Raw genomic sequence first — 19,643 nt, forward strand, 5'->3', positions numbered from 1 at the left:
GAAGAGCACTGAATTATACATGTAGCAACTACTGAATTACTGTATGTTTTGCTGTGTACAGTCTCAACAATAACAAAAAATAAATAAAAATTTAAAAACTGGAAAAGAAAACAAAAAAACACCTAGGTAATTGGCCTAATAACCTGTTTAGTTCTTCTGTTCTACCTCCTAGGTCACTGTGTACTGCCTGCGGTCTTGAAAGCTTTTAAGCTCTTAACAATTGGTCTCTATTGTCTGGGGCAAAGAGGAAAAGGAGGGTCAGAAATAGGAGGATATGGAACGTATGGCTAATTGCCACCATGAACAACTGCCACCTTTGCCATGTGACCAGAAGAACTAGACGGTGCCTGGCCACCATTCCTAAATATTTTGATTCTATAAAGGAATCCTGGTCAACAGGAGGAAAATACAGAACGGAATTTCAAATTCTCATGGACTACAGAGTTTCTGGAGCCACGGAAGCTAGAAAAACCCCTAAAACTATTATGCTGGGATAATCTTTAAACCTTAAACCAAAAATATCCCCTGACATTTTCTTAAAACAGAACAACAGTTTAGCTTAACTAGTTAGAAATGTCTGCCTTGAGTATATGCTCTTTTAAGATCAATATGGGATCAGACTGATAACAGCAACTCAAAAGATCAGATAGGAAGCTTAGGGAGGCAATGAGCTTATGTTAATGGCAGAGCAACAACTCAGAAAACGAGGGTAAGAAAAGTTGCAAACTCAATGTCACAGAACTGTACATGCAGAACTGTTGAATTGCTGTATGTTTTGCTGTTTATATTCTCAACAACAACCAAAAAAAGAAAAATACTATGAGATACCCCTTAGTACTCACTAGAATGGCTTTTATAATAAATAAATAAAAAACAACAGAAAATATCAAGTGTTGGTGAGGATGTGGAGAAACCGGAACGCTCATACATTGCTGGTGGGACTGTAAAATGGTGCAGCTACTGTGGAAAACAGTTTGGCTGTCCCTCAAAAAGTTAAATACAGAACTACCATATGACTAGCAATTCCACTCCTAGGTATATACAAAAAAGAAATGAAAGCAGGTACTCAAACACAGTTCCACACTAATATTCACTGCAACATTATTCACAACAGCCGAAAAGTGGAAATGATCCACATGCCCATTAATAGAGGAATGGATAAACAAAATGTGGTATATAAATATGATGGAATATATTCAGCCATAAAGAGAAATGAAGGTCTGACACATGCCACTGCACGGATGAACTTGGAAAACATTATGTTAAGTGAAATAAGCCAGGCAGAAAAGGACAAATATTGTATGATCCCACTTATATGAAACATTTAGAATAAGCAAATACAGAGATCAACATGGATTAGTGATTACCAGAGGGTTGGCTAATTTAGGGGAGAATAAGGAGTTGTTTAATGGGTACTCTGTTTCTATTGGAGATGATAAAAAATTTTTTCTTTGGCAAGAGAAAGTGGTGAGGGTTGCATGACATTGTAAATGTAATTAAAGCCAGTGAATTGTACTTTTAAAATCATTAAAACGGTAATTTTACATTAAAAAAAAAAAAAAAGGAGGGGGATACCTTCACTACACCATAATCTTTCAGTTCAAGTAAAGATCTTGAGACAGAGAACACATTATTTAAGAATAAATACAAACTTCTCTAAGGGAGCCTAAGATGGCTGTCTTAGGGTTCTTTAGAGAAACACAACCAGGAATATCGATACATGGAAGGAGGGACAGAAGGAGAGAGAAACTGAGACTGGTTTTTTTTTTTTTTTTTTGCAGCTTAAAACAACACCCATTTATTATCTTATGGTTTTGTAGGTCAGAAGTCTAGGCAGGCTCAACTAGGTCCTTTGCCCAGGGTTTCTTAAGGCTGAAAAAAGTATTGGAAGGGCTATATTCCTTTCTGGAGGCTCTAGGGGAACAATCCACTTCCAACCTCATTCAGGTACTGGCAAAATCCAATTCCTTGGCGGTCTTGTTCCTTGCTGGCTGTTGGTAGGGACCTCAAACAACTCCTTCCGGCTGCTCAAAATTGTTTTCATGTGACACCCCCACCATCGTCAAACCAATAATGGCTTGTCAAGTCCTCCTCACACTTTGAATCTTTCCTTCTGTCCTCTTTTTCTGCCTTTCAAAGGATTTGCATGATTAGATCAGGCCCAAGTAGGGTTAGTGGTCTGCCTTGATGCTGTCTCTGGTTGTCTCAAGACCCAGGAGACACCAAGCTTGGCCTCAAGTTCACCAGAGCAACCTCAAGCACCATGATAAGCAGATTCTGGCCTGCTCACGGAGGTTTTCTGAGTTCTACAAGAAACCAGTCCAGTACCTGCACACAAGAAAGCACTCATTCCTCCCCTTTGCTGATGTAGCCTGCCAAGCGGAGGGAGCATATGATAATGAGAAAGGCACCAATCAAACAGCACCGTGGCAAGTGCTACGGCCTTCTGAGGGATCTTAGGAGGGCTTCTCTTAAACCAAAGGTCAATGCAGCCACTGAGCCTCTATATTTCACTTTACTACTGGGGATCCCAGGAGCCAGGTTGGTACGAGATAGCAACAGAACATGTAGACACAGCTTCAATCGGAGTCACCTTGCCAGGCTGCCCACCTGTGGAAAGTTCGCCCACAGTTGGCAGCTGAGCAACCACAATGATAGCTTCTCAGGATCAAACTTCTCATAGCCCTCAGAATGAAACTTGTCTAAACTTGTGGAGAAAACAAGTAATAAGTGGCGTGTGGCTATACAAGCAGCATTTGAACTAAAAAAACTAATTGCCGTCGAGTCAATTCCAATGCATGGTGACCTCATGAGTTACATAGCAGAACTGCTCCATTGGGTTTTCTTGGCTTTACAGAAGCAGATTGCCAGGCTTTACTTCCACGGTGCTGTGGGAACTGCCAACCTCTAGGTTAGTAGTCAGGCACAAACCATTTTGCACCATCCATGAACCTTCATTTGAATTCAGGTGCTCCTAATGCCTACAGAGCCTGAGCTCTGTAGTGCAGTTAACACTGGTTATGCATATATCACTGCTACTCAATTCTATCCCCTCCACTATCAAAAAACATTGTTTCATGCTCTAACTACAACGTAAAAAAAAAGTAAAGAAAGATTTAACAAAATACAATGTATTTCAAAATATAAATGTTCAGGCATGCCTATGCTAGACGAAATCAAAGCAGTCATATGCAAAACACACACATGGGATCAATACGCACACCCCCAAGCTCCAGGGAAAAATTAGGGCAGCCATAGATATGAACTGGAATCGACTCGAGGGCACTGGGTTTAGAGTACACTGGCTAATCCCTATACTCGTCCTCGTAAACCAAGAGCACTGATCTCTTCCCAAGGAGTACAGGAATGAATGGTTCTTCTCAATTAATGCTACTTCAACTATCAACCCCAAATGAAAAAATTCTACAAATCTCTCTCAACATCATCTCTCAGGTGCTTCTACTGCCTAGAAAATAATGGCTTAGATGTTCAGGCATGCCTGAACATTTATATTTTGAAATACATTGTATTTTGTTAAATCTTTCTTTACTTTTTTTTTACATTATAGTTAGAGCATGAAACAATGTTTTTTGATAGTGGAAGGGGTTGAATTGAGTAGCAGTGATATATGCATAACCAGTGTTAACTGCACTATTATAGTGTTCTGGCAACACTATAACTCAACATATGAAAAACATCTCATTCTACGTATAGATATGCCTCTTTTTCCAACCATGTCCAACTTCTATTAATGGATCCCTGGCTACAGGATTACTCTATATGACGCTTTCCATTATTCCAGACTGCTTCTCTGCTATGAGTAGGGTGGCCAAAACAGTAACTTTTAAGAGTGAAAGGGAAAGCAAGGATAAAACTATGTCACACGGCACATGAAATATAAAGACGTAATTAGTGATAACAAAATGGGGGGGATAATACAGGTATAAAATTTCTTGTATGTTATGGACGTTAAACTGGTACCAACTTATCCTAGGATGTTATGAATACAAGCTATGAAATGTAAATGAAATGCTAAAAAGATATCTAAAAAACGTACAAAAAGGAAAAGGGAACCAAAGCAGCTCACTACAATAAACTAAAGAAATGCAAAAGTAGGCAGTAGTAAAGGACTAACAGAAATAAGGCTTAAGACATACACATACACAAAATGGCAGAAGACACTTATTATAGGTAATTACGGTGAACACAAATGTACTAAATGCTCCAATCAAAAGGCAGAGTGTGGCAGAATGGATAAAACAAAATAAAAACATGATTCAACTATATGCTGTTTATCAGAAACACACCTTACTTAGACCTGAGGGCATAAATAGGATAAAAGTGAAAGACTGGAAAAAAAATTCCATGCAAGTAATAACCAAAAAAGAGCTGAGGTAAAAATCTTAATATCGGACTTAAGACAAAATCTGTCAGAAGAAATAAAGATGGACATTATAGAGACAGACGGGTCAACTCATCAAGAAGATTAAACAGTTATAAACATATACGCACCCAACATTGGAGCACGTAAATACATAAACACTGATAGAATTGAAGCGAGAACTAGACAGCACAACATTAAGAGTTGGTGACATCAATATACCACTTTCAACAGTGGACAAAACATTTAGAACGAAGAACAAGGAAACACAGGAACTGAATGACACGATAATCCAACTACACTTAACAGACATACATAGAACACATCACCCAACAAAGCACAATATCCACTCTACTCCAGTGCACATGAATTATTCTCCGGGATAAACCACATGTTAGGTCATGAAGCAAGTCTCAATAAATTTAAGAAGACTGAAATCATACAAAGTATTTTCTCTGACCACAATGGGGTGAAGCTACAAATCAGTAACAGAAGAAAAAAAAAAGTACACAAACATATGGAAATTAAACAACACACTATCAAGCAACCAATGAATCAATGAATAAATCAAAAGAGAAATCACAAATTTCTTAGAGTCAAATGAAAATTAAAGAACATACCAAAACTTATGGGATGCAGCATAGGCAGTACTCGGAGGGAAGCTTGTAACGATAAATGCCTACAGGAAAAAAGAACAAAGATCTCAAACCAACGGCCTTACTCTACAACTTGAGGAACTAGAAAGACAGAGAAGAGCAAACTAAGCATAAACCCACAAGAAAAAACAGAGTAGAAATAAATACAGTAAAAAACAGAAACAACAGAGAATTAACAAACCCAGAAGTTGGCTATATAAAAAGATCAATAAAACTGACAGCCTTTTAGATAGACAAAGAAAAAAGATGCAAATAACCAAAACAAGAAATTAAGAGGAAACATTAAAAGTGACCTGATAGTAGTGAAATTAGTCAGTTGCAAAAGGACAATTACTGCATAAGACCACTATTATACAAACTCAAGAAATAGCTTTAACAGAGAAGAAACTATTCTTTGATAATTACGAGAGGGGGGAGGGAGGGGGTGGGTGAGGGGTATGCACTAATTAAAAAAATTAGATAGTAGATAAGAGCTACTTTAGGTGAAGGGAAAGATAACACACAATACAGGCGAGGTCAGCACAACTGGACTAAACCAAAAGCAAAGAAGTTTCCTGAATAAACGGAATGATTTGAAGGTCAGCATAGCAGAGGCAGGGGTTTGGGGACCATGGTTTCAGGGGACATCTAAGTCAATTGGCATAATAAAATCTATTAAGAAAACATTCTGCATCCCACTTTGGAGAGTGGCGTCTGGGGTCTTAAACACTAGCAAGCGGTCATCTAAGATGCATCAATTGGTCTCCACCCACCTGGATCAAAGGAGAATGAAGAACACCAAGGACACAAGAGACAGAAAGGGCCACATAAACCAGAGACTACATCAGCCTGAGACCAGAAGAGCTAGATGGTACCTGGCTACAACCAATGACTGCCCTGACAGGGAACACAACAGAGAACCTCTGAGGGAGCAGGAGAACAGTGGGATGCAGATCCCAAATTCTTGTAGAAAGACCAGATTTAATGGTCTGACTGAGACTAGAAGAACCTTCTGTTGGCCCCGGACAGGAGCCATTCCCAAAGCCAACTCTTCAGACAGGGACTGGACTGGACAAAGGGTTGGAGAGGGATGCTGGTGAGGAGTGAGCTTCTTGGATCAGGTGGACACTTGAAACTATGCTGGCAACTCCTCCCTGGAGCGGAGATGAAGGGGTAGAGGGGGTTAGAAGCTGGCAAAATAGACACAAAAAGAGAGACTGGAGGGAGGGGGTGGGCTGTCTTATTAGGGGGAGAGCAACCGGGAGTATGTAGCAAGGTGTATATAAGTTTTTGTGTGAGAGACTGACTTGTAAATGTTCACTTAAAGCACAACAAAAATTAAAAAAAAAAAAGAAGTGATCTGATAGAAATAAATGGAATTATGACAGAATATTATGAACAGTATGGTAACAAAATGAATAACCTAGATGAAATGGACAAACTCTTAGAAGGACACAATCTGTCCAAAATGACTCAAGAGGAAATAGAAAATCTCAACAGGCCTGTAACAAGAGATTTAATCAGTGATCAAAAACCTCTCAACAAGAACATCCTGGAGCAGGTGACTTCACTGGGGGATTTCTACCAAACATTTAGAGAAAAATTGATACAAATCCTGTTTCAACTCTTCCAAAAGAGAGAGAGAATGAAGGAATACGCCCTAATTCATTCTATGAAGCAAACGTAACCCTGATATCAAAACCAGACAAAGATAACACAGGAAAAGAAAACTAGTAGCCAATATCCCTTATGAATAAAGACGCAAAAATCCTTGAGAAAATACCAGCAAACAGAACCCAACAGCATATTGAAAGAGTTATACACCGTGACCAAGTAGGGTTTATTCCAGGAATGCAAGGATGTTTTAAAATTAGAAACCCAATCAACACAATACACCACATAACAGAACAAAGGAAAAAAACCACACGATCACCTCTATGGATGCAGAAAAAGTGCTTGATAAAATTCAATACCCTTTCTTGATGAAAATCCTCAAGAAGACTGGAACAAAAGGGAAGTTCCTAAATATGATCCAGGGCATACATCAAAAGCCGACAGCTAACACTATGCTTAATGGAGAAACACTGACAGCTTTCCCCTTGAAATCAGGAACAAAAAAGGGTGTCCATTCTTACCACTTCTATTCAATATTGTATTTAAAGGCCTAGCCAGAGCAAAAAGAAAAGAAAAATAAACAAAAAGTACCCAGATCGGAAAAGAAGTAATATTATCTGTATTTGCAGACGGCATGATCATATATGTAGAAAATCCCAAAGGGTCCCAAGAAAGCTTTCAGAGCTAATAGATGAATTCAGCAAGATAGCAGGGTACAAGGTCAACAAACAAAAATCGGCTGGGTTTCTATAAAATAGCAATGAGAGATCTGAAGGGGTAATTAAGAAAATGATTCCATTTAAATAGCATCTAAGAGAATAAAATAACTAGGAATAAATTTAACCAGGAATGTGAAAGGCTTATACAATGAAAATTAGAAAACACTGCTGAAATAGATTAAAACAGACTTAAGTATATGGATAGATGTTCTGCGTTCACAGATTGGAAGACTTAATGTTGTTGGGAAGTCAATGCAATCCTGATCAAAATTCCAACATTCCTCTCTCGAGAAATGAAAAAAACTAATCTTCAAATTTATATGGAATGCCAAGAGGCCCCAAACAGCTAACGTAATTTTGAAAAAAAAGTAGGAGGACTCACACTTCCTGATTTCAAAACATATTATACTGCAATAGTAATCAAAACAGCCGGTACTGGTATAACAAAAAACCAAACCCACTGCCGTCGAGTCAATTCTGACTCACAGCAACCCCACAGGACAGAGTAGAACTGCCCCACAGGGTTTCCAAGGAGCACCTGGTGGATTCGAACTGCTGACCTAAAAGACACACCAAAAAACCAAACCAAACTTGTTGCTGTCGTGTCCATTCGGACCAGTAAAATAGAACTCAGAGTCTAGAAATAAACCCACACATCTATGGTCTACTGACCTTTTAAAAAATTTACTTTGTTGTTGTTGTTAAGAATATACACAGCAAAATATACACCAATTCAACAGTTCGACATGTACAATTTACTGTCTTCAACCTCCAACCATATTGCAGAATGTATCAAGACTTCATTTCTCTTCCTGGCTTATCTATTCAACTTTGATGAACTTTGCACCTTTTGGCTATTGTGAATAATGCTGCAATGAACACTGGTGTACATATGCCTGTTTGTGCTGCTGTTTTCAAGTCCCTTGGGTATATTTTTAGTAGTAGAATTGCTTGGTCATGCCACAATTCTATTTTTAGTTTTGAGGAACCACCACACTATTTTCCACAATGGTCGTACATTTTGCATTCTCACCAGCAATGAACAAAGGTTCCAATTTCCCCACATTCTTGCCAACATTTATTTTTCTTTTTAAATCTTAGCCATCCTAGTGCAAGTGAAATGGTATTCTCACAGAAGTTTTGATATGCATCTGTTGTTGTTAGGTGCTGTTGAGTCAGTTCACATTCATAGCGAGCCTATGTACAACAGAACGAAACGCTGCCCGGTCCTGTGCCATCCTCACCACCTTTATCCTCGAGCCCATCATTGCAGCCACTGTGTCAGTCCGTCTTGTTGAGGTTCTTCCTATTTTTTGCTGGCCCTCTACTTTACAAGCATGATGTCCTCCTCTAGGGACTGATCCTTCCTGATAACATGTCCAAAGTATATAAGATGTAGTCTTGCAATCCTTACTTCTAAGGAGCATTCTGGTTGTACCTCTTCCAAGACAGATTTGCTCATTCTTTTGGTAGTCCATGGTATAGTCAATATCCTTCACCACAATTCAAGGGCATCAATTCTTCTTCAGCCTTCCTTATTCATCGCCCAGCTTTCACTCGCATATGAGGCAACTTAGTCTCAAGGTGACATCTTCGCTTTCAACACTCTAAAGAGGTCTTCTGCAGCAGATTTGCCCAATGCAGTGAGTCTTTTGATTTCCTGACTGCTGCTTCCGTGGGTGTCGATTGTGGATCCAAGTAAAATGAAATCCTTGACAACTTCAATTTTTTTCTCCGTTTATCATGATGTTGCTTATTGGTCCAATTATGAGAGTTTCTGTTTGCTTTATGTTCAGATGTAACCCATACTGAAGGCTGTAGTCTTTGATCTTCAACAGTAAGTGCTTCGAGCCCTCTTCACTTTCAGCAAGCAAGGCTGTGTCATCTGCATAACACAGGTTGTTAATGAGTCTTCCTCCAATCCTGATGCCCCGTTCTTCTTCAGCATACAGACTGAATAGGTATGGTGAAAGGATACAACTCTGATGCACACCTTTCCTGACTTTAAACCAATCAGTATCCCCTTGTTCTGTTCCAAGGACTACCTCTTGATCTATGCACAGGTTTCTCATGAGTACAATTGAGTGTTCTGGAATTCCCATTCTTTGCAATGTTATCCATAATTTATTATGATCCACACAGTCCAATGCCTTTTCATAGTCAATTAAACACAGGTAAACATCCTTCTGGTATTCTCTGCTTTCAGCCAGGATCCATCTGACATCAGCATTGATATCCCTGGTTCCAGGTCCTCATCTGAATCCGGCCTGAATTTCTGGCAGTTCCCTGTCGATATACTGCTGCAACTGTTTTTGAATGATCTTCAGCAAAATTTTGCTTACATGTGATATTAATGATATTGCTTGATAATTTCCACATTCGGTTGGATCACTGTTCTTGGGAATAGGCATAAATATGGATCTCTTTTTTCCAGTCAGTTGGCCAGGTAGCTGTCTTCCAAATTTCTTGGCATAGACGAGTGAGCACTTCCAGCACTGTGTCCACTTGCTGAAACATCTCAATCGGTATTCTATCAATTCCTGGAGCCTTGTTTTTTGCCAATGCCTTCAGTGCAGCTTGGACTTCTTCCTTCAGTATCATTGGTTCCTGATCATATGCTACCTCTTGATACGGCTGAACGTCTACCAATTCTTTTTGATAAAGTGAGTTTATGTATTCCTTCTACCCTCTTTTGATGCTTCCTGCATCATTTAATATTTTCCCCATAGAATCCTGCAATATTGCAATGCAAGGCTTGAATTCTTTCTTTAAGCTCTATCCTGAAGTACAATGCTGTCAGTGATAGGATAATATCCATAAACCTACAATGAAGACCAGTTAATACAACCATGATTCAAATTTACACACCAACCACTAAGGCCAAAGATGAAGAAATGGAAGATTTTTACCAGTTGCTGCAGTTTGAAATTGATCAAACATGCAGTGAGGATGCATGATAATTACTGGTGATTGGAATGCGAAAGGTGGAGACAAAGAAGGATTGGTAGTTGGAAAACATGGCCTTGATGTTAGAAACGATGGCAGAAATTGCATGACAGAATCTTGAAAGACCAACCACTTCTTCACTGCAAATAGCTTTTCCACCAACATAAACAGCGACTATACACATGGGCCTCACCAAATGGAATACACAGGAACCAAATCGACTACATTTGTGGAAAGAGATGATGGAAAAGCTCAATATTATCAGTCAGAACAAGGCCACGGACTGACTGTGGAACATGGAACAGGCCATCAATTGCTCATATGCAAGTTCAAGTTGAAAATGAAGAAAGTTAGAACAAGTCCACGAGAGACAAAGTATGACCCTGAGCATATGTCACTTGAATTTAGAGACCATCTTGAGAATAGATTTGATGCACTGAACACGAATGACCAAAGACCAGATGAGTTGTGGAAGGACATTATACATGAAGAGCAACAGGTCATTAAAAAGACAAGAAAAAAAGACCCAAACGGATGTCTGAAGAGACTCTGAAACTTGCTCTTGAACATCGAGTAGCTAAAGCGAAAGGAAGAAATGATGAAGTAAAAGAGCTGAATAGAAGATTTCAACGGGCAGTTCAAGAAGACAAAGTATTATAATGATATGTGCAAAGACCTGGATATAGAAAACCAAAAGAGAAGAACACGCTTGACATTTCTCAAGCTGAAAGAACTGAAGAAAAAATTAAAGCCTCGATTTGCAATACTGCATCTAGTATGGGATTTTTAAGAAATTAACTGTCTGACCTCCATACAAGTTATGTCACCTGAAGAATATATTCTAAAGGAATCTCAATTCAAGTATTGAAGACTTCTCTGTATCAGTATTCAAGACTTTTAATGCTACATATAATCCCCGTATCTCATCATGTATCATCATATTACTTTATAACCCATGATACTCATGTGTGTTAGAGGTTGGCTAATAAAACATAAAACCGATATTTTGCTTCAGGGAACACCACATTAGCATGTTATTGACCTTATATATAGTTTGTATACCTTTATCACATCCCAGGATTAAAAAATTGCCTGTCTTACTTGCAAAAGAACATCATTAGAGGAATGATACTTTCACTTAAGTACTTCATAGATCTGTCCATGAAGCACTAGTAAAATATAAAATTCATAATCTTAAGTGAACATTTGCTATCTTCATATTAGAGGTATTAGTCACATAATATAGTAAATGATTATTAAGCAGAATAGCCAAAAAATTCTACATTTTTGTTCAAACCTACTATTGGCTTGACCCAATTTAATTATCAGTAGTGTAGCGCAATGGGGCTAGTTAAGACTGGAGTGACGATCTGTCAATATCTAACTCTGTAACTGCACACAAATTTAAGGCAAACAATGGTTAAATCACTTCTTCTACTAGTGAATAGGAAAACCAGAATTAACTCTATAGGCGACTCTGTAACACGAGATATTGAGCTTCCAAACTTAAGAATTAGTGTGTGGAGATGAGGATAGTGCCGGCTCCACCACTCAGCTAGCCTGGTTATTTTCAGCAAGTCATAAAATGCACTTATATGTCTCACCTTTAAATCACAGACTGCACTACCATCTACTTCAGAGCTGTCCTGCGACTGGATGAATTATGGTCAGTAAAACCATACCACATTCCTTAGAACACTATAAACACAATTTTGGGGGGAAAAAAGTCTAGCAAAACTAGATAAGTGCGAAGAGAACCGCTTGACTTAGGAAGACGAAATAACAAAGGCAGGAAAACACTCATGTTTTAGGTGTTATTCTGCCTCAATTTCTCTCTTGTTCTTGTTACTGTCAAGTTGACTCTGATTCATGGTGACCCCACATGTATGGAGTATAACTGCTCCATAGGATTTTCAAGGCTGTGACCCCCTGTCTTCCAAAGTACCTCTGAGTGGATTCAAACCACCAACCGTTCAGCTACTAGTCAAGTGCTTAACCATGTGTGCCACCCAGGGACTGAACCTACATCTCAGGACCTAGTATGATACATAAAATGTTAACTTGGTTCCTAGTATAAGCTGGAACTGTGCTTTTCAAAAGAGGGGAGGACAAATGGGGGTTTGGGAAGCATACAGAATGATGATGATGAAGAGGAAGCATACAGAATGGTGATGATGAAGAGAGAACTTTTTCCACACTGCACACATTGCCTTTGCTACGAAGTGTTGTTCCCTCTCCCTTCAATGCATGTCAGAGTACTCATGGTAGTCTTCTCCATAAAAATATTTTGAGAGGATGGCCTACGGTTGATGCAGAAGGAAAGAAATGGTAGGAAATCACTGAGCTAGAGCGTACAACAAAACAGTCACAGACAGAAATACTGATTAAATAAGATTAAGTACTTGTTAAACCAGGTAAAAAGGCAACTATTAATTTAAAATGAATATCGCTGGATATTAAGGAGTCCTGTTGGATTAATGGTTAAGTGCCTGGCTGCTGACCAAAAGGTTGGTGGTTCAAACCTACCCAGTGGGCTCCACAGGAGAAAGGCCTGGCGATCTGCTATAAAGATTACAGCCTAGAAAACTCTATGGGGCATTATCTCAATGAAGGATTAACAACTCCAAAAAAGAGGGTGAGAATAGTTGATTGAGACTGTCTCAATGACAGAAGGACGTAAAATCATCAGGAGACCTGAAATACCCATAACATCTTCGGTGATGTCAGAGAAACACTCTAACAAGGAAGGTGGTGCCTAAAATAGTTCCATAATAAAATGGAAATGGTTCATATAAGAACAAGCTACTGCGGGAATACAGAGAGGCACCCACCATATTCCACGAGCAGGTAGCCTCTTTTCCCATAGGCCAACCTTAGAAGCTGCCAAAACATACTGCTATATGGACCGTGCCTTATGAACAATTTTCTGCTGACCAACAGGATACTTGTTTCACGAATGGCAGTTCCAGGGTATGTGGACAACATGTGATGTGAAAAGCTGCTGCATTAAGTCCAACAGATGGAAAGAGTCTAAAGAAGGTAAGAACAAGTCAGCTCAATGGGTTGAACTGCATGCTGTCTTCCCAGCCATGATACAAGAACTGTGCAATGGTGAGAGCCCATATGTTTGGATTTTTATTGAATCATGGGCAGTGGCCAATGGCCTGGCTATACGGTCAGGAAAATGGGCAATGGACAATATGACTCTTAAGGGGACACCCATGTGGGGTATGGATCTATGGAAAGCACTCTGGGAATTTAGAGGGCACATTAGAGTAGGACTCATTGATGCCTATCAGAAAAACCCCCTTCCTGGATTGGAAGGCGACTGGAATCAGCAAGTAGACCTGTTGGTATGCTCACCTGAGGTGGCCAATTGGGTCCATGAAATGAGCAGACATGGGGGTTCTGCAGTAATGCATAGATGGGCTGAATCTAGACACATCCCTCTTGCACCCTCCGAGGCACAAAATGTCAACCAGAACTGCTCTGCCTACCAGCAAGAAAGGCAGAGGTTACAGGTGGCTATGGGGCAGACTCCCCAGGGGGAAGGCCCTGCACAAGGCTGGCAAGTTGATTATATTGGACCAATGATGTCAGTGGCACCAGGTGGCTACAATGGGTCCTCACAGGAATACTTACTCTGAACTGGGCTTTGCATATCCTGTGACAGATGCAAATGCCAAAAACACCATTAAGGGATTAGAACAAAAGATACTGTACCAATTCAGGTCACCAAGTTATATTTCATCAGACCAAGGAATACATTTTACAGCCCACGGGGTGCAGCAACAGGCCGAGAAATATTAAATGGACATACCATGTTGCATACCACCCTCAGAGTAATGGTTTCATAGAGAATTAGAACAAGCAATTGTAACCTTTGTTACCTAAAACAGGGGGGAGATAAAGGCATGAAGGGCTGGCTCACACGCCTCCATGAGTGTGTGCTCACACTCAATATTGACGGCGACAAAAGGAGAATCACCACTGGACAGACTTCTATGGGGTATCTGAGGACAAGGAAATGCGGAAGGATGCTGGTACCACTGTACAGTTCTACATTACCTAAAACTGCTTTTTTCCTTCCAGCTGCTGCGATCCCAGGACCAGGGATGCAGCTGCGGCTGCTAAGAGGAGGAGTGATCCCTAAGCAGGAGATTGTAGCTACACCACTGAACCAGAATTCCCAACGGCCTGATTGGATGGATCGTACCTTCCCCTCAACTGGCAAAACTGGGGTTGACGGTGAATACTGCCATATTGCTTAGGAGGACAGCTAGCCCACTTGTGTTGTACCTATGCAACCCTATCCAACATGAGTGGGAATGGAATGAGGGGGAAGCTCTTGCTAGACTGGTCTTGCTACCAGCAATCTAAACTAGCACAGCAGCTGAACCTGATGTCCCTTCCCAAGGTGGAAAAGTTTGGGTGAAAATAAATGACAAGTGGAAGGAGAAATAATAGCTGAAGGTAAAGAAATGAATAAATCGGTTATGCAGTGGGGGAAATCTAACATTATGCTGATATCTCAAGAGACACTCAGAGCAAGAGAATACTCTTTTCTCAGTTAAATTTTATCAGAGGCCAGGAAGGGTGAAGATGACATGAACTACTGGAGAACATGACCAGGTCAGATGGACCTGAATGGCTGATACCTGAATAACCTCACTCTTAGGACCTACTGAAGGACTAACTGTTAATGATGTTTTTGGACTGGTAAAATGACTGGGGTGGGGGAAGGGCCGGGGAATCCTTCAGGTACGAAAGAGTCATGGCTAGAAGAGCCAGAGAGTGGTCTATAGTGCAATGGATTACTTAATACGGCCCTTCTAGCCACAGTCTTTGTGACTCACATACAGTTGAGTGAGACTATGCAAATAAGGCATATGGAACCTATGATGACTGGGGATTATGTGTCAATTTGGTTAGGCTATGATTCCCAATATTGCATGGTTGTTCTCCATTTTTTGTGATTGGATGTAATTATCCTCCATTTTATGTGTTGTAAATCCTAACCTCTATATATTAATGGCACAGTGGTTAAGCATTCAGCTGCTAACCAAAAGGTTGGCAGTTTGAATCCACCAGCTGCTCCTTCGAAACCCTCTGGGGTAGTTCTACTCTGTCCTATAGGGTCACTGCTATGAGTCAGAATCGATTTGACTGCAACAGGTTTGGATTTGTTTGTTTTCTATGTTAGCGAGGCAGATTAACAATGGGCTATATCTAGAGTCACAGCCTTGCAGGAGGGACTGACTCAAATCCCGTCCTTACTCAAGTCACAGCCTTCCCCATGGTATGGCCTGCATCTAAGGTACATATGTGGATGCTCTGGCAGGGCTCTCTCTCTCTGTACCTGGATCCTGCATCTGGTTTGTCACTGTCTGATCTCTGGTTCCTGGGACTTAAGCCAGCGGCCTGCCATCCAGCCTGCCAACTCTGGGATTCACCAGCTTCGGCAGCCATTTGGGCCAGTGGCCTATCATCTGACCTGACTACCAACTTCCACAGCCTTTTGAGCCAGCAGCCTATGGTCTGACCTGCCAGTTTGGGTTCGTCAGACCTTGCAGCTACGTGGGTTGGGAGAACCTATGCCAGGCCCATGGATTTGGAACTTAGCAGCCGCCACAACCATGTGAACCATTTCTTTGACACAATTCATGAGTTCTGTGAGATGCTGCAGTAAATTCCAGAACGCAAACACCCAAGAGAGAGTGCTGAGGGGAGGAGGAGTAGTTGACGTTACAGATAATGGACTGGTACAGTAGTTTGGAAAAGTTGGAAATTTGGGACATCTTTAACCCCCACCTTATAGGAACCAGCTCTGTGCTGATGCTCATAAAAAATTACTCATTTAATGTTTTTGCTATGTATACTTTCAACAACAACAACAACAACAAAACACCCCCACGTGTCTGTCAGTCTGTCGTGCTGTGGGGGCTTGTGTGTTGCTGTGATGCTGGAAGCTATGCCACTGGTATTCAGACACCAGCAGGGTCCCCAAGGAGGACAGGTTTCAGCTGAGCTTCCAAACTAAGACAGGCTAGGAAGAAGGACCCGGCAGTCTACTTCTGAAAAGCATTAGCCAGTGAAAACATTATGGATAGCAGTGGAACACTGTCTGATATAGTGCTGGAAGATGAGCCCCCCCAGCTTGGAAGGCACTCAAAAGGTGACTGGGGAAGAGCTGCCTCCTCAAAGCAGAGTCGACCTTAATGATGTGGATGGAGTAAAGCTTTCAGGACCTTCATTTGCTGATGTGGCACGACTCAAAATGAGAAGAAATAGCTGCAAATATCCATTAATAATCGGAACCTGGAATGTACGAAGTATGAATCTAGGAAAATTGGAAGTTGTCAAAAATGAAATGGAACACATAAACATCGATATCCTACACATCAGTGAGCTGAAATGGACTGGTATTGGCCATTTTGAATTGGACAATCCTATAGTCTACTATGCTGAGAATGACAACTTGAAAAGGAATGGTGTTGCATTCATTGTCAAAAAGAACATTTCAAGATCCATCCTGAAGTGCAACGGTGTCAGTAATAGGATAATATCCATATGCCTACAAGGAAGGTCAGTTAATACAACTATTATTCAAATTTACACACCAACCACTAGGGCCAAAGATGAAGAAATAGAAGATTTTTATCAGCTGCTGCAGTCTGAAATTGACTGAACATGCAATCAAGATGCATTGATAATTACTGGCAATTGGAATGTGAAAGTTGCAAACAAAGAAGAAGGATCAGTAGGTGGAAAATATGGCCTTGGTGATAGAAACAATGCTGGAGATCAAATGATAGAATTTTGCAAGACCAACAACTTCTTCATTGCAAATACCTTCTTTCACCAACATAAACGGCGACTATACACATGGACCTCGCCAGATGGAACAAACACACAGAAATCAAACTGACTACATCTGTAGAAAGAGACGACGGAAAAGCTCAATATCATCAGTCAGAACAAAGCCAGGGGCCGACTGTGGAACAGACCATCAACTGCTCATATGCAAGTTCAAGCTGAAACTGAAGAAAATCAGAGCAAGTCCACAAGAGCCAAAATATGACCTTGAGTACATCCCACCTGAATTTAGAGACAATCTCAAGGGCAGATTTGACACATTGAACACTAGTGACCGAAGACCAGATGAGTTGTGGAATGATACCAAGGACGTCATTAATGAAGAAAGCAAGAGGTCACTGAAAAAGGCAAGAAAGAAAGAAAAGACCAAGATGGATGTCAGAGGAGACTCTGAAACTTGCTCTTGAGCATCAAGCAGCTAAAGTAAAAGGAAGAATCGATGAAGTAAAAGAATTGAACAGAAGATTTCAAACGGCCTCTCGAGAAGACAAAGTAAAGTATTATAATGACATGTGCAAAGAGCTGGAGATGGAAAACCTAAAGGGAAGAACACGCTCAGTGTTTCTCAAGCTGAAAGAACTGAAGAAAAAATTCAAGCCTCGAGTTGCAATAGTGAAGGATTCCATGGGGAAAATATTAGACAACGCAGGAAGCATCAAAAGAAGATGGAAGGAATACACAGAGTAATTATACCAAAAAGAATTAGTTGATATTCAACCATTTCAAGAGGTGGCACATGATCAGGAACCGATGGTACTGAAAGGAAGAAATCCAAGCTGCTCTGAAGGCACTGGCGAAAAACAAGGCTCCAGGAATTGATGGAATACCAATTAAGATGTTTCAATGCAGCACTGGAGGTGCTCACTCGTCTATGCCAAGAAACATGGAAGACAGTTTCCTGGCCAACTGATTGGAAGAGATCCGTATTTATGCCTATTCCCAAGAAAGGTGATCCAACCGAACGTGGAAATTATAGAATATCATTAATATCACACACAATCAAAATTTTGCTGAAGATCATTCAAAAACGGCTGCAGCACTATATCGACAGAGAACTGCCAGAAATTCAGCCTGGTTTCAGAAGAGGACATGGAACCAGAGGTATCATTGCTGATATCAGATGGATCCTGGCTGAAGGCAGAGAATACCAGAAGGATGTTTACCTGTGTCTTATTGATTATGCAAAGGCATTCGACTGTGTGGATCATAACAAACTATGGATAACACTGCGAAGAATGGGAATTCCAGAACACTTAATTGTGCTCATGAGGAACCTTTACATAGATCAAGAGGCAGTTGTTCGGACAGAACAGGGGGATACTGATTGGTTTAAGGTCAGGAAAGGTGTGCGTCAGGGTTGTATTTTTTCACCATACCTATTTAATCTGTATGCTGAACAAATAATCCAGGAAGCTTGACTATATGAAGAACGGGGCATCAAGATTGGAGGAAGACTCATTAACAACCTACGTTATGCAGATGACACAACCTTGCTTGCTGAAAGTGAAGAGAACTTGAAGCACTTACTAACTAAGATCAAAGACCACAGTCTCCAGTACGGATTACACCTCAACATATAGAAAACAAAAATCCTCACAACTGGACCAATGAGCAACATCATAATAAACAGAGAAAAGATCAAAGTTGTCAAGGATTTCATTTTACTTGGATCCACAATCAAAAGCCATGGAAGCACCAGTCAAGAAATCAAAAGACGCATTGCGTTGGGCAAATCTGCTGCAAAGAACATCTTCAAAGTGTTGAAGAGCAAAGATGTCACCCTTAAGACTACAGTGCGCCTGACCCAAGCCATGGTATTTTCAATCATATCATATGCATGTGAAAGCTGGACAATGAATAAGGAATACTGAAGAAGAATTGACGCCTTTGAATTGTGGTTTTGGTGAAGAATATTGAATAGACCATGGACTGCCAAAAGAACAAACAAATCTGTCTTGTTAAAAGTGCGGCCAGAATGCTCCTTAGAGGCAAGGATGGCGAGACTGCATCTTACTATACTTTGGACTTGTTGTCAGGAGGGATCAGTCCCTGGAGAAGGACGTCGTGCTTGGCAGAGTACAGGGTCAACGGAAAAGAGGAAGACCCTCAACGAAGTGGACTGACACAGTGGCTACAACAATGAGTTCAAGCATAACAACAGTTGTAAGCATGACGCAGGACCAGGCAGTGTTTCGTTCTGTTGTGCATAGGGTCGCTATGAGTCGGAACCGACTCGACGGCACCTAACAACAACCATGCTTTCAACAACAAAATAATAAGTATTAAAAAAAAAAAAAAAACCCTATGGGGCAGTTCTACTCTGTCTCATGGGGTCACTGTGAGTTGAAATCGACCCAACAACACCTAACAACATCATCATCACTGGATACCAGAAAAGGTGGCCTGAGAAACCATGAGCTAATCATCCACCTGAAGAAGTACAGAAGAGCTACAACAAAAACCTTAAAAGGG

At 40.6% G+C, this 19,643-nt stretch overlaps 1 protein-coding gene across 3 annotated transcripts in view; it reads right to left on the minus strand.

Moving 5' to 3' along the window:
• Positions 1-19,643, minus strand: part of MFSD14B (major facilitator superfamily domain containing 14B) — a 123,343-nt gene that overhangs the window by 83,049 nt on the left and 20,651 nt on the right. The window contains exon 1 of one of the 3 annotated variants that reach the window (XM_064291081.1): positions 5,002-5,029. The exons of the other annotated variants lie outside the window; for them this stretch is intronic. The gene's annotated coding sequence lies outside the window, so the exon portion shown is untranslated. Of the gene's footprint in view, positions 1-5,001; positions 5,030-19,643 lie in introns of those variants that run through there. 3 annotated transcript variants of the gene reach the window in all.

The sequence above is a fragment of the Loxodonta africana genome, chromosome 9 (assembly GCF_030014295.1).
Source record: "Loxodonta africana isolate mLoxAfr1 chromosome 9, mLoxAfr1.hap2, whole genome shotgun sequence".
Taxonomy (NCBI): domain Eukaryota; kingdom Metazoa; phylum Chordata; class Mammalia; order Proboscidea; family Elephantidae; genus Loxodonta; species Loxodonta africana.